Source organism: Rhinoderma darwinii, chromosome 4 (genome assembly GCF_050947455.1).
Source record: "Rhinoderma darwinii isolate aRhiDar2 chromosome 4, aRhiDar2.hap1, whole genome shotgun sequence".
Classification (NCBI taxonomy): domain Eukaryota; kingdom Metazoa; phylum Chordata; class Amphibia; order Anura; family Rhinodermatidae; genus Rhinoderma; species Rhinoderma darwinii.
Genome location: NC_134690.1, coordinates 204,179,628 through 204,194,894, shown reverse-complemented (window position 1 = coordinate 204,194,894; position 15,267 = coordinate 204,179,628).

Sequence of the window (15,267 nt, the reverse complement as noted above, 5' to 3'; positions counted from 1 at the left end):
TGCGTGTGAAGAGAATGCAAAAACATCATATAAGCGTGCTGCGGCGGTGGGAGATCTTAGGGACTGCAGCAGCCAGGACTACATTTTGGTGAGTGACTCTGCTGTGTATAGGACTGCTGGAGCTTCAGTACAATGATTTTTGTTTATGTTGCCCCCCCTACACCCCGACACATTCTTTGCACACACACTGTTTCCACACAGAAACGTTACCGAAGTGTCGGGAGTGTGAATACACATCGCTCCCTGGCTGGAGGCAATGTCTATTCACTCTCAAGACACTTCAGTAAAGTTACTGTGGGAGTATGTGACAGCACAGCGTGATCTTGCGAGATCACGCTGTGCAGTGAAAGAAGCTGGGCTGGAACAATGAGAAGTGTATGACGCTGATTGGTCAGCGTCATACACTTCTCTTTACAACACCCAGTTGGTAAAAAGTAAAAACACACCCAGTTGTCTATTAATAAACGAATTTGCATAAATCTAAAATTTTTCATAACTTGGTCAAAAATGATCGTTTTTCAAAATAAAAACCACTGTTGTTATCTACATTACAGCATCGATCTGATTATGTAGGATATAGGGCACTTATAATCTGGTGACAGAGCCTCTTTAAGGCTGCCGAGAAGCTAAACACTGGAGATTTTCCTCACTGTAAAGAGATTGAGATAGGAATAAGGATTATATATTTCAAAAAATATATATATTTTAAAAACTGGATATTTTTTTGGAGAGCGCTCCTCAATGAGAAGAAAAGGCAGATAAGTGCTGGTAAGCTGATTTATTTGAGCAACATAGGATGGGCAACGCGTTTCAACGCAGGACATGCGTCTTCATCAGGCCAAGAAATGGGTATAATAGAACAGCAAGACATACAGTTTAAATACACAAAGGGGTAGGGGAGGGGTTCAAAAAACCACCAAAACACATAGCAATCAAGCAGGTAAATAAAAATAGGTGTGACAGACGTCATTAGGTTAATTGGCAAAATTGTAAAAACATTGGGTACATAAGAAAATACATACAGAGATACACATGTAGGTATATATGTAAAGCAGGTAATAACAGCAGAAATGGAGATTCAATTCTGCTGTCAGGTGACTGACTCAGGTCAGGTGGCTGGGTTATTCCCAGGTCGGCACCGACCTCACTCAGACCGTCGCCGTTTGACCGGCTAGTAAATGTGAGTCACGTCAGGCAAAGCAGAAAGCAGTAGCACTAAGCTACCGCTCTCCACTCTGGACCCTATGTGGCCTGGGGCACTCTGGTCCCTATATTTGAGACTATCTACAAGGGGCAGACTGTGTGGTACTGTCTACAACGGGGGCTGTGTGGCACTCTCTACAAGGGGGCTGTGTGGCGCTCTCTACAAGGGGGACTGTGTGGCACTCTCTACAAGGGGGGCTGTGTGTGGCACTCTGTACAAGGGAGGGCTGTGTGTGGCACTCTGTACAAGCGTGGCTGTGTGGAACGCTCTAAAAGGGGGGCCGCGTGGGACTCTCTACAAGAGGGGGTGTGTGGTGCTATCTACAGGGGGCTCAACTGGGGCATTATTACTGTGTGGGGGCACAGTTACTGAGGGGGCAGTTTTATTGTGTCTAGCATTGCAGGATCATTATTACCATCTAGGGCACTGTGGATTACGAGTTTGTTTAGACTGGGATGGGGTATAGGTGTGGAGGATGCAGGAAAAGCGAGAAACCAACATGTCTGTGTGTCAAATTCTGCAGAGACGAGTCATGGCTGGAATAAGTCGTCACAGTGGTCTAGGCCGGATGGAGGAAAAAAAGGGAAAGTGAACGACTCTAAATAGAGAAAACATCACCTAAGTTAGCGTGGGAAAGCTACAAGCGGAGCTGTGATTGGCAAGTCACTCCTAGCACACTGCACAGGCAATGATTTTGTAATGTGTTTGTAAAAATTTTGGTCTGTCTGTGTTTTTTACCTCAGTCGTCAAGAAATGACTGAAGTGGAGGTTGGCAAACCTGGTTTACTCCCACATCGAGATGGAGTCTTATCCGTGCATAAATCCTTAGTAGTTAAGAGAGCTGTTACATTTATAGTCTTCCAATTACAATCGGCCCTTTGAAGGCAACCACAAGGCTGATGTGGCCCTCGGTGAAAATGAGTTTGACACCCCTGGTCTAGTAGATCAGAAATTTAGCAAATGTGGCATCCTATCACAGTGCCATAATTCTACCAATGTTTGTCTATGGAGATTGTATGCTGTTTGCTTGATTTTATCTACTTGTCAAGTAGGAGAAGTGTTCCCATGCCTTTGGCCGTATAGTGCATGTATTTAAAGTATAGAGATGAAAACTTTTAACATACCCATGGAAAAAAACAACCTATTCATTTGTGACCACATTGTTCTGAAATAATATGATATTTTATGTCATAATAGTCTGTATCTGCAATAAGTTCATTTACAGTCAATATCAGCAGAATATTATAGTATTACATTTTGCTTCCTGGTCATTATTTGAGCTAATGGTGCATAGGTACATTCTTGCTCACCTTCTTAGTGTGTTGTTTGACTGTTAGGGTCTGTTCCCATCAGCGTTGTCTTTCTGTTGTTTGGTTCCGTCTGAGCTTTCTGTTGGGGGAACTCCTCAACGGAAAGGCAAACGGATACCTAAGCTTCCGTTTGCATCACCATTGATCTCGAAGGTGACGGAAACTTTGCTAATGGTTTCTGTTTGTCACCGTTGTGAAAGGGTTCCGTTGTTTTGATGGAATCAATAGCTCAGTCAACGGAAGCAAAGGTTTCTGTTTGCCTTTCCGTTGAGGGGTTCCACCGACGGAAAGCTCCGATGGAACCCCTCAACAGAAAGCAACGCTGTTGTGAACACACCCTTACATGTTTATAATAATAATAATACTATTTTATATATATATATATATATATATATATATATATATATATATATATACACATACATAGAAAGCCAACATATTCCACAGTGCTTTAGAACATTGCTGACTTTTTACATTTATTTGACTTTGGTAGTCCCTCATGACTTTGACTTTGGATTGCTCCTGTCTATTCTCCTGTCTTTTAATTCGTCTTTTCCATAGGCAGTCCTTCTGTTGATCTTGTTTGGCTGGTTTATATTTATTTATCTGTAAGGATTTCCATAAAGGGTGTAATCAGCAGGCACGCAAAGAACCCACTGTGTAGATCATCATACTAAAGTCTTATGAAGGTGTTACTTTAATCCTTCCATTATGGTAAAGTGCCAAACTTAGCCCAACTAACCATGGCAAGGTAAGACTCCTCTGCATCTCCTACAACCTCTTTCGGTTGTTACCAGAGGAGGATATTTTGAGGGCCACACCTTCAAAACACCACACAGCCAATCCCATCCATATCACAGGCACCATCGTTGTTTTCACCAGTGTTGACCCTAGGTGCCATAAGTGATGTCTACAATATATATATATATATATATATATATATATATATATATATATATATATAAACACTGCTATTCCATAGTCTATTCCAACAAATGCATTTGCTTTTCTTTTTAAAACAAAATTTTCCTGCTGTTGCAAATAATTTGATAACCCTGGAACGGTATTAACATTTTTGAAAACTATTCATTAACAGAGCACGTTGAAATAAAACATGCCACTGCAGATTCATTTCTAAATAAGCATTAGAATGTATGGCACTAAGCTAGCTGCAGCCTGCCAAACATTTTAGTTTGATGTTTCATGGTCATTTATATATGGTCAGTTTTCTTGGAATGTTATGACTTTTTAGGAAAGAAAGATATATTACATACAGTACAAACAAACTTCTATTGTAATGTAATTTCAGTTGATATCCCACTAACCAAACTGGCTCCATTGAAGTCCATCTTGAATATTGCAGCCAGGGTGACCTTTCTACAGTATGTAATCATGATACCAATGTTTCTGTTTTTTTGCCTGTCATTACTTTGACTGCTTACTATTTCCATCTTTTGGTGCAAAGTTCTGGTTCTTTTTTACATCAGTTTATTATGATGCTGCACCTTTTAGGATCTGTATCCTTTTCCTTTACTACATGCTATCCAGTAGGCCAGTACCAGTACGCAATGGCTGCCATCATCCCTCATCAAAAACTCTCCTTCGGGAGGTGGGAGTACGGAGCAGGTTTACGGGCTGAGGCTGCTCATTAAATTGTAGGTATCAGCTGTATATTACAGCTAGCAACTCGCACAAACAGCCAGTATCGGAGATAACTCTGATCTCGGACGTTTAACTGCTTAGATGCGGCGGTCAATAGCAATTGCAGTGTATTGTGCAAGCGATTAAGCAATCACATGTTCAAGTCCCTTAGTGGGACTAACAAAAAAAAAAGTGAATTTTAAATAAAATAAAGTTTTTAGGAATATCGGAAAAAAATAATTAAAAGTGAAAAAAAAACTTTTTCCATTTTTTCACTAAAGTAATGTAAACAATAAAAAAAGAAGTAAGGGTCTGTTCACATCTGCTTTGGAGGCTCCGTTAGGGGCCTTTGTCGCAGATCTAGCAGAGATTACCGGAGATTACCGTAAACTATAGCGCAGCCGGAAAAACCACAGACAGCATAACAGAAACGCGATGAAATCCATTAAAGTTAATGGGTTCCTAAGGCCACCGGTGGTGTGTGGTGCAATGGAACCGTTGCTTCCTGTATTCCCTTGTTCTGCTCCTCTGATGGAGCAGAACAACGGAATGACCCGACGCAGATGTGAACAGGGCATACAACATTTAAAAAAATAAAAACGTTATGGCTTCAGGCAGGGAGAAAAATACAAATATGAAAAAACGAAAAAAATGGCTGCGGTGGGGAGAGCTTAAAATATAACCTTGCACATATTGACGCACACATTTTTTTTAAAAGAAAAAAAATACAGTACCTATGGAGGTATATAAGAGAAAAACGCTACTAAATGCTGGAAAAAAACAAAATAAAAAAAAAACAATGAAAAAATGCAGTGCTAATTCCTTAGTATCTGGGACAAGATATATATAGAGGAAGGCAAGAAAAAGTTTGCAGTCTAATGACGGGCATCGGCGCCAGGCTCAAGAGGATAAGGAATGGAGTCAGGTATGTATCAAGGAGATCTTTAATTCAGAGGACGAAGCGTTTCTGGACCGGACTGGTCCCTTCGTCAGGTCAGTATACACTCCTGAAGAGTCACATAGTCCTGCCTCCAATCCCACCTTTCCATGCTTGATTGACATTGCCCTGGCTGTTCTACATAACTAGCAGTCTCCTCCAACTTTCTCGGATGCGCCATTGCATGGGCACGCACTGAACAGCGAGGTGTTTTTTGCCCGACTTCATTGCTGCACCGTGCAGGCCAGGGAAGTATAAGGCAACGGCGCATACGAATGAGTTTGAGGAGGATGCTAACTGATGTAGAACATCCTGGGGGGGGGGGGGCATTTCAATTCTCGCCTCAGACAGCAGAAAAGCTAGAATCGCTCCTGTAAGTTTTCCTCAGGAATTCTGTTTTTTGGAACAAAAGTAAACGTTCAGAGAGTGATGACAAATTATTAAAATCTAATTTTCAGTAAGAGTAACTTACTATTTTCCTTTCTTCTCTCTTTAAAATCAAGTGTTTTTAGCTGTTATGTTTTCTGGTGGAAAACTACCTTTGGTTGCATTTTTTACATATTTTTTTCTGACATTGAGGAATTTACGTGCTGCTATCTGGCATATAAAAACTTGTCCATATAACTTCCCTTTCTCTCTTACATGCTCACATTTGTGTGGTGACATGTCCCTTTACCCATACCTCCCAACTTTCAAGTAAAGGAAAGAGGGACAAAAGCACAATTTTTTTCCCTTTTGAGCTATGCCTCTAACCCCACCCAATCCCCTCCCATACACAACTGTTTCAGCCCGCACCGTATCATACTCCCATAGTGCCTTTCCACAGTATAATGACCCCATAGAACCCCCCAGCACACAGTATAATGCCCATATAGCTGCCCCTACACAGTATACCTCATAGTGACTCCCACACAGTGTAATGCCAAATAGCTGCCCCCACACAGTATAATGCCCCTATAGCTGCCTCCATACAGTATAATGCCCCCAAAGGTGCAGCCATACAGTATAAAGCCAAGACAGATGACCCCACACACAGATGCCCCATACAGTATAATGCCCACACAAATTCCCTGATATAGTATGATGCCCCATACAGCATAATTCCCATATAGTTGTCCCCATACAGTACAATGCCCCCAAAGCTGCCCCATACAGTATAATGCCCTCACAGATGCCCCCATACATTATAATGCCCACATAGCTGCCCCATACAGTGTAATGCCCACTTAGCTACCCCCATACAGTATAATGAACCATAGTGCCTAATAAAAACATAATAAAATAAATACATGGGCTACATTCAGATGAAAGTGAAAGAAAATTGGCATTAAAAACTGATCAACTGTCAGTTTTTCCTGGCCATACTGCATCAATTTGCCTCCAAATTTTCATTAATTTCCAGTCGGTCTGTCCATTTTAATAACCGTTTGTCATCCGTTTGCCATCCGCTTTCATGGCTGTTAAAAAACAAACAGATGGATTTCATTTGTCAGATTTCTTTGTCCCAACCCCCTGAAAACACCAAAGTGCCCATGTAGATTGAGCCGCAATGCACCTGTAGATAGTGCCCACATAGATATTACCAGTGCCCACATACTACCACAATGCCCATATAGTGCCACAGTGCCCACTGTAGATAGTGCCACAGGGCCCACATATAAAGTGCCATAATGCCCAATATAAATTGCCAATGCCCACATAGATAGTGCCACAGTGCCCATGTAGATAGCGCCACAGTGTCCCTTGTAGATAGTGCCCATATAGTGCCACAATGCCCATGTAGATACTGCCGCACCTTGACGCCATGGGCTCCTCCTGGAGTGGAATCCACCGTCACAGCGCTGGCAAAACTCTGGTGGGGGATTCCGATCCTGGAGAAGCCCTTGATGTCACTATCCATATATGGACAGTGACGGAAGAGGCTCCCTGTAGGAGTGGAATCACCAGCCAGAGCGTAGGCAACGCTCTGGCCGGGGATTCCACTCCATGACAGGAGCTCCCCCCAGGAGCGGAATCACCGGCCAGAACATTGGCAATGCTCTTGCTGGGGAATCCGCTCCAGGGGGAGCCCCTAAAGTCACTGTGAACTGTGTAAGGGGCTTTGAGATGCCGGAATCCCTGGCCAGAGCATCGGCAGCGCTCTGGCCTGGGATTTCGCTCCTGGAGGAGCCACTGACGTCACTGTTCATATATGGACAGTGATGTTTGGGTCTTTGTGATTCTGTAATCCCCGGCCAGAGCATCGGCAACGCTCTGGCCGGGGATTCCACTACTGGAGAAGCCCCTGACGTCACTATTCATATAGGCTGGGGATCAGTTGGCTGGGAATTTTGCTTCAGGAGGAGCCCCCGATGTCACTGTCCATATATGGACAGCTATGTTAGGGGCTTTGAGATGCCAGAATCCCCGGCCAGAGGGTCTGCAACGCTCTGGCTGGGGATTCCGCTCCTGGAGGATCCACTGACATCACTGTCCATGTATGGACATTGGCATCAAGGGCTTTTTAAAGGCATCAGTCCCTGGCCAGAGAGTTAGCGTTGCTCTGGCCGGGGACTCCATAGTTGAAAGCCTGACTTCACTGTCCATATATGGACAGTGACGTCAAGGGTTTCCCCAGGCTCAATGCTTAAAGTAGCACTGTGCCCGGGGAGTTCTTGATGAGTGGAGGAGATCCCTCTGCTTTCCTCTGTACTATGAGTGGCTCGGCGCAGACATGCGTGATGATGTCACTGCATCGTGCCTGTCTGTGCTGAGCGGCTGACGGCCCCTTCACACAGTGAATGTTGAAGCAGAGAGCCAACAGTTCTTTGCTTGATCACTGAATTCAACTCTATCTGTATCCTGAGGATGCAGATACAGTTGACACCGGGACATACCACCGGCCGCCCGGGGCAGTGGGACACCAGCCGGAATCCGGTGCTGTCCCACTGAATCCGGGACGGTTGGGAGGTATGCCTTTACCTAAGGCTGGGTTCACACGACCTATTTTCAGACGTAAACTAGGCGTATTATGCCTCGTTTTACGTCTGAAAATAAGTCTACAATACGTCGGCAAACATCTGCCCATTCATTTGAATGGGTTTGCCGACGTACTGTGCAGACGACCTGTCATTTACGTGTCGTCGTTTGACAGCTGTCAAACGACGACGCGTAAAAATACAGCCTCGTCAAAAGAAGTGCAGGACACTTCTTTGGACGTTTTTGGAGCTGTTTTCTCATAGACTCCAATGAAAACAGCTCCAAAAACGGACGTAAAAAACGCCGCGAAAACGGCGCGAAAAACGCAGCGAAAACTGCAGCGAAAAACGCGAGTTGCTCAAAAAACGTCTGAAAAGCAGGGGCTGTTTTCACTTGAAAACAGCTCCGTATTTTCAGACGTTTTTGGCTCAGCGTGTGAACATACCCTTAGGGTATGTTCACACGGCCAAATTTCAGACGTATACGAGGCGTATTATGCCTCGTTTTACGTCTGAAAATACGGCTCCAATACGTCGGCAAACATCTGCCCATTCATTTGAATGGGTTTGCCGACGTACTCTGCAGACGACCTGTTATTTACGCGTCGTCGTTTGACAGCTGTCAAACGACGACGCGTAAAAATACAGCCTCGTCAAAAGAAGTGCAGGACACTTCTTTGGACGTTTTTGGAGCTGTTTTCTCATAGACTCCAATGAAAACAGCTCCAAAAACGGACGTAAAAAACGCCGCGAAAACGGCGCGAAAAACGCCGCGAAAAATGCGAGTTGGTCAAAAAACGTCTGAAAAGCAGGGTCTGTTTTCCCTTGAAAACAGCTCTGGATTTTCAGACGTTTTTGTTGACTACGTGTGAACATACCCATATCTCTCGAGAACACGGCTGTGTCTGCACTGCCAGAAGCTGGGCGTTGTGAAGAGAAGTGGATGATACTTCTATACACAACGCCCAGATAGTAAAAGAAGTAAAAACGCCCCGATGTAACGAACACAATACACGCCCAGTTGTACTTTTACTGTAAACATGCCCAGTTGTACTTTAGAAAGCCTCATTTACATAAATATAAAAATGATCATAACTTGGCCAAAAATGCTAGTTTTAAAAAAACAAAAAAAACGTTACTCTTATCTCCATTGCAGCGCCGATCTGCTGCAATAGGAGATAGGGGTTGCAAAATCTGGTGACAGAGCCTCTTTAAATGATCCAAACATTTTCAAAATAAAATAGTTTTTATTGAGAAATGATAAAATACAATGATACAATAATAGCATAAAAAATTGATTAAAATATAAGTCCTCACAGTAAAGAAAGTACTGAGTGGGCTACTGGCCATAACATCTATACCATACGGAAGTACATTGTAATTAACAGCCATGGTAAGTCCCATAACAAAAATATACAACTGTGAAATAGACCATCAGAATCAATAGACAGAACTGGCAAGGTAGCCAAAAAATGAATAAAAGAGAAGTTGACAGACCATGCAGATATACAATGGAGTAAAGAGTAGCGATGTGCCAGGAGCCCACATACACCCAACGCATTTCGCCACCAGGCTTCATCAGGGGAAAAGGATGAACTCACTCAGTACTTTCTTTACTGTGAGGACTTATATTTTAACCCCTTCCCGACATCCGCCGTAAATATACGGCGCTGTCGGGATGTGCTTCCCGCAAAGCGCCGTATAGGTACGGCGCAGTGATGGTGCGGGCTCAGAAGCAGAGCCGGCACCATCACCGCGGGGTGACAGCTGTATTATACAGCTGGCACCCTCCTGTAACTGCCAGGACCAGAGCTATTCTCCGATCCGGCAGATTAACCCCTCAGATGCTGCGCTCAATACCCGACCGGCAACCCAGTGATGCAATCGCTGGGTTGCTGTGGCAATCGGACGCCAGAAAATGGCGTCCGAGTCTGCCTTGTACAGGAGCCGATGAGGACCCGCCTGCGGCGAGTCCTCATAGGCTTGCTGTCAGAGAATAACTGACAGCGCTAATACACTGCACTACGTATGTAGTGCAGTGTATTAGAGTAGCGATCGGGGCATCAGGCCCTCATGTCCCCTAGTGGGACAAGTAAAAAAAGTAAAAAAAAGTTAATAAAAATGTGGTAAAACAATAAAAACACACACATTTCAAATAAAAATAAAGCTAAACGGACTTTTTTCCCATAGTAAGTCTTTTATTATGGGAAAAAACGCAAAAATTAAAAAAACTATACATAATTGGTATCGCCGCGTCCGTAACGACTCAAACTACAAAACTATTATGTAATTTATCCCGCACGGTGAACGCCGTAAAAAAAAACATGAAAAACAACGCCAGAATCTCGCCGGAATCTTGTCTCCTTCCAAAAAATGCTATAAAAAGTGATCAAAAATTCACATTTACTCCAAAATAGTACTAATAAAAACGACAATCCGTCCCGCAAAAAATAATCCCTGACACCGCTTTGTGCACGCAAAAATAAAAAAGTTATGGGTCTTAGAATATGGCGACACAGAAAACAAATGATTTTATAAAAAAAGTGATTTTATTGTGCAAAAGCTGCAAGACATAAAAAAAACTATATAAATTTGGTATCGCTGTAATCGTATCGACCCGCAGAATAAAGCTAACATGTCATTTAGGGTGCACTGTGGATGGCGATAAAAAAAACAATAAAAAACTATTCCAGAATTGCTTGTTTTTGGTAATTTCCTTTATCAAAAAATGAAATAAAAAGTGATCAAAAAGTCGTATGTGTTCTAAAATGGTACCAATAAAATCTACAGCCCGTCTCGCAAAAATCAAGCCTGCACACCGCTCAATCAACTGAAAAACAAAAAAGTTACGGCACTAGTAATGCGGTGATGAAAAAACATCTCAATGCGCAGGCCGGAGGGCAACATTCCTTCAGTTTCAGGGCCCTAGTATTTAGGAACTAGGAAAGGGAAGGGACATGGCACATCCGCTGGAAGCGAGTGTGCCCGTATTATACCAGCGCAAAACTTTCCCAGCAATATTTCCCAAACTACGAAGGAGAAAAAGTCCCCAAAAGGTGCAGAGCGTTACAAAAGGGGGATAAGAAAGAAAACCGTTTATCAGTGTGACACCGGACTGCGCATAACGGATCGCTTCACATCGTAACACACATCTATGGATAATTGTATTATTTACCCCATTATTATACCCTCTTATTATGCTCATATGTACTCCTCACAGATTACATATACCCCTGATATACTCCGCACAGATTACATATGCCACCACATTATAAACTGAAATACCAGCAATACCCCAAACAGAACTATTACCAAGCAAAATCCATGTTCAAAATGGCGGTCTTTCCCTTCTTAGCCCTACAGTGTGACCAAACAGCAATTTATGGCCACAAGTAAGGTATTACCATACCCGGGAGAACCCGCTTAACAATTTATGGGGTAAGATTCTCTAGGGGCACAACATCTTGTGCGGTGAATGGGCAGATCAGTGGAGAAATTGCAATTTCCACTTTGCACCATCCACTGCGTATTCATTTCTGAAAAACACCTGTGGAGTCTAAATTCTCACTACACCCCTTGATAAATGCCTTTAGGGGTGTAATTTCTAAAACGGGGTCACTTTTGTTTGGTACATCTGTGGTTTTGCAAATGCAACATGGCGTCCGCAAACCATTCCAGAAAAATCTAAGCTCCAAAAGATAAATACCGCTCCTTTTCTTCTGAATGCTCCCATATACGTAAACAGCTGATTATAACCAAATATGGGGTGTTACCGTACTCGGGAGAAATGACTTTACAAATGTTGGGGCGCTTTTTCTTCTCTATTCCTTGTAAAAATGAAAAATGTTGATCTAAAACTACATCTTGTTGGAAAAAAAAATTATTTTTCATTTTCATGGCTTAATTCTAATTAATTCAGCAAAAAACCTTTGGGATCAAAATTTTCACTATACACCTAGATGATTCCTCAGGGGGTGCAGTTTCCCAAATGGAGTCACTTTTGGGGTGTTTCCACTGTACTAGTACTACAGGGGCTCAGCAAATGTGACATGGCGCCCAGAAACCATTCCAAAATCCAAATGGTGCTAGTTCCATTCTGAGCCCTACCGTGTGTCCAAACAGATGTTTGTATTGTTTTACTCGGGAGAAGTTGTTTTTCTAATTTTATGGTGCTTTTTCTCCTTCAGTCCTTGTGGAAATTAAAAAAAAATACCTAAACCTACATTTTCTTTGAAAAAATGTAGATTTTAATTTTTACGGCCTACTTCCAATAAGTTCTGTAAAACACCTGTGAGGTCAAACTGCTCACTGTACCCCTAGATAATTTCCTCATGGGGTGTAGTTTCCAAAATGGTTTCACTTGTTGGGGGTTTCCACTGTTTTGTCCCCTCAGGAGCTTTGCAAATGCGACATGGCCTCCGCAAAACATTCCTGCTAAATTTGAGTTCCAAAAGCCAAATGGCGCTCTTTCCCTTCTCAGCCTCGCCGTGTGTCCAAACAGCCGTTTATTACCACATGTGGGGTATTGTTTTACTCGGGAGAAATTTCTTTACAAATTTTATGGTGCTTTTTCTCCTTTAGTCCTTGTGGAAATGAAAAAAAATTAGCTAAACCTACATTTTATTTGAAAAAATGTAGATTTTCATTTTCACAGCCTACTTTCTGCAAGAAACCTGTGGGGTCAAAATGCTCACTATACCCCTAGATAATTTCCTCAAGGGGTATAGTTTCCAAAATGGGGTCACTTGTTGGGGGTTTCCACTGTTTTGTCCCCTAGGGGGCTTTGCAAATGCGACATGGCCTCCGCAAACCATTCCTGCTAAATTTGAGCTCCAAGAGCCAAATGGCGCTCTTTCCCTTCTAAGCCCTGCCGTGTGTCCAAACAACCGTTTATTACCACATGTGGGGTATTGTTTTACTCAGGAGAAATTGCTCTACAAATGTTGTGGTGCTTTTTCTACTTTAGTTCTTTTGGAAATGAAAAAAAATTAGCTAAACCTACATTTTATTTGAAAAAATGTAGATTTTCATTTTCATGGCCTAGTTCCAAAAATTTTTGCAAAAATCTGGCCGGTCAAAATGCTTGCTACACCCCTAGATAAATTCCTCGAGGGGTGTAGTTTCCCAAATGGGGTCACTTTTGGGGGATTCCACTGTTTTAGTTCCACAAGACCTGTTCAAAGCTGACATGGTGCCTAAAATATATTCTAATAAAAAGGAGGCCCAAAATCCACCAGGTGCTCCTTTGCTTCTGAGGCCGGTGCTTCAGTCCAGTTGCACACTAAAGCCACATGTGGGATATTTCCTAACACTGCAGAATCTGGGCAATAAATATTGAGTTGCATTTCTTGGGTAAAACATTCTGTGGTACAAAACAAATGGATTCAAAATGAATTTCTGGAAAAAAATAATGAACTTTGTAAATTTCACCTCTACTTTGCCTTAATTCCTGCGCAATGTCTAAAGGGTTAAGAAACTTTCTAAATGCTGTTTTGAATACTTTGAGGGGTGCAGTTTTTAAAATGGGGTGATTTATTGGGGGTTTCTAATATCTAAGGACCTCAAAGCCACTTCACAACTGAACTGGCCCCTGTACAAATAGCATTTTGAAATTTTCTTGAAAATGTGAGAAATTGCTGCTAAAGTTCAAAGCCTTGTAACGTCCTAGAAAAATAAAATGATGTTAAAAAAACGATGCCAATCTAAAATAGATATATGGGGGATGTTAGTTAGCAACATTTTTGTGTGGTATAACTGCCTGTCTTACAAGCAGATACATTTAAATTGAGAAAAATGCTAATTTTTGCAAATTTTGGTGTTTTTCACAACTAGATACTGAATGTATCGGGCAAATTTTGCCAGTAACATAAAGTCCAATGTGTCACGAGGAAACAATCTCAGAATCGCTTGGATAGGTAAAGGCATTCCGGAGTTATTACCACATAAAGTAAAACATGTCAGATTTGAAAAATGAGGCTTTGTCAGGAAGGTCAAAAGCGGCCAAAGAGGAAAGGGGTTAATCAGTTTTTGATGCTATTATTGTATTTTGTATTTTTATCATGTCTCAATAAAAACTATTTTATTTTGAAAATGTTTGCATCATTTAACACTGATTTTCTGCATATACTTTTGTTGAAGCTGTTATACTTTGTTTTATTAAAAACATTTTAGAACACAAAAACCCATTATTTTCAGAAATGGTTAGATCCAAACAGTTAACGTTGCTTTTATTTATGTCCCAGGTTAGCTTTAACCCCTTAATGACCGGGCCATTTTGCAGGTTAATGACCAAGGATTATTTTTTGTTTTTTCACGGTCGTATTCCAAGAGTCGTAACTTTTTTTTTATTCCGTCTACATAGCCGTATAAGGGCTTGTTTTTTGCGGGACGAGTTGTATTTTGTAATTGTACCATTTTTAGATGCTTATAACATATTGATTAACTTTTATTAACTTTATTTTAGGAGAGAATTGAAAATAAGCAGCTATTCCAGCATTCATTTTCACGTTATAAATTTACGCCGTTTACTATGCAGCGTAAATAACATGTTAACTTTATTCTATGGGTCGGCACGATTACGGGGATACCAAATATGTAAAGGTTTTCTATGTTTTCCTACGTTTGGACAATAAAAACCCTTTTAGAAAAAAATTACTTGTTTTTGCATCGCCGCATTCCAAGAGCCGTAACGTTTTTATTTTTCCGTCGATGTGGCCGTACGTGGGCTTGATTTTTGCGGGCCAATGTGTAGTTTTCATTAGTACTATTTTGGAGTACATAGGACTTATAGATTAACTTTTATTTTTTATGGGGGGAATGGGAGAAAAGAGAGAATTTTGCCGTTGTTTTTTGCGTTTTCTTTGGACGCCGTTCATCCGGCGGTTTAATTAATGTGTTCATTTTATTGGTCAAGTCGTTACGATCGCGAGGATACCATATATGTGTATGTGTTATTTGTTTTGACACTTTTACTAAATAAAACCACTTTTTGGGCCAAAAAAGTAGTTTTATTTGACTTTGACTGTAATTTTTTATTATTTTTTTTTCACAAACTTTATTTAACTGATTGTCATTTTTTTTTAAAGTCCCACCAGGGGACTTCACTATGCGATCTGTTGATCGCATATATAATGCTTTGGTATACTTAGTATACCAAAGCATTATTGCCTGTCAGTGTAAAACTGACAGGCAACCTATTAGGTCATGCCTCCGACATCG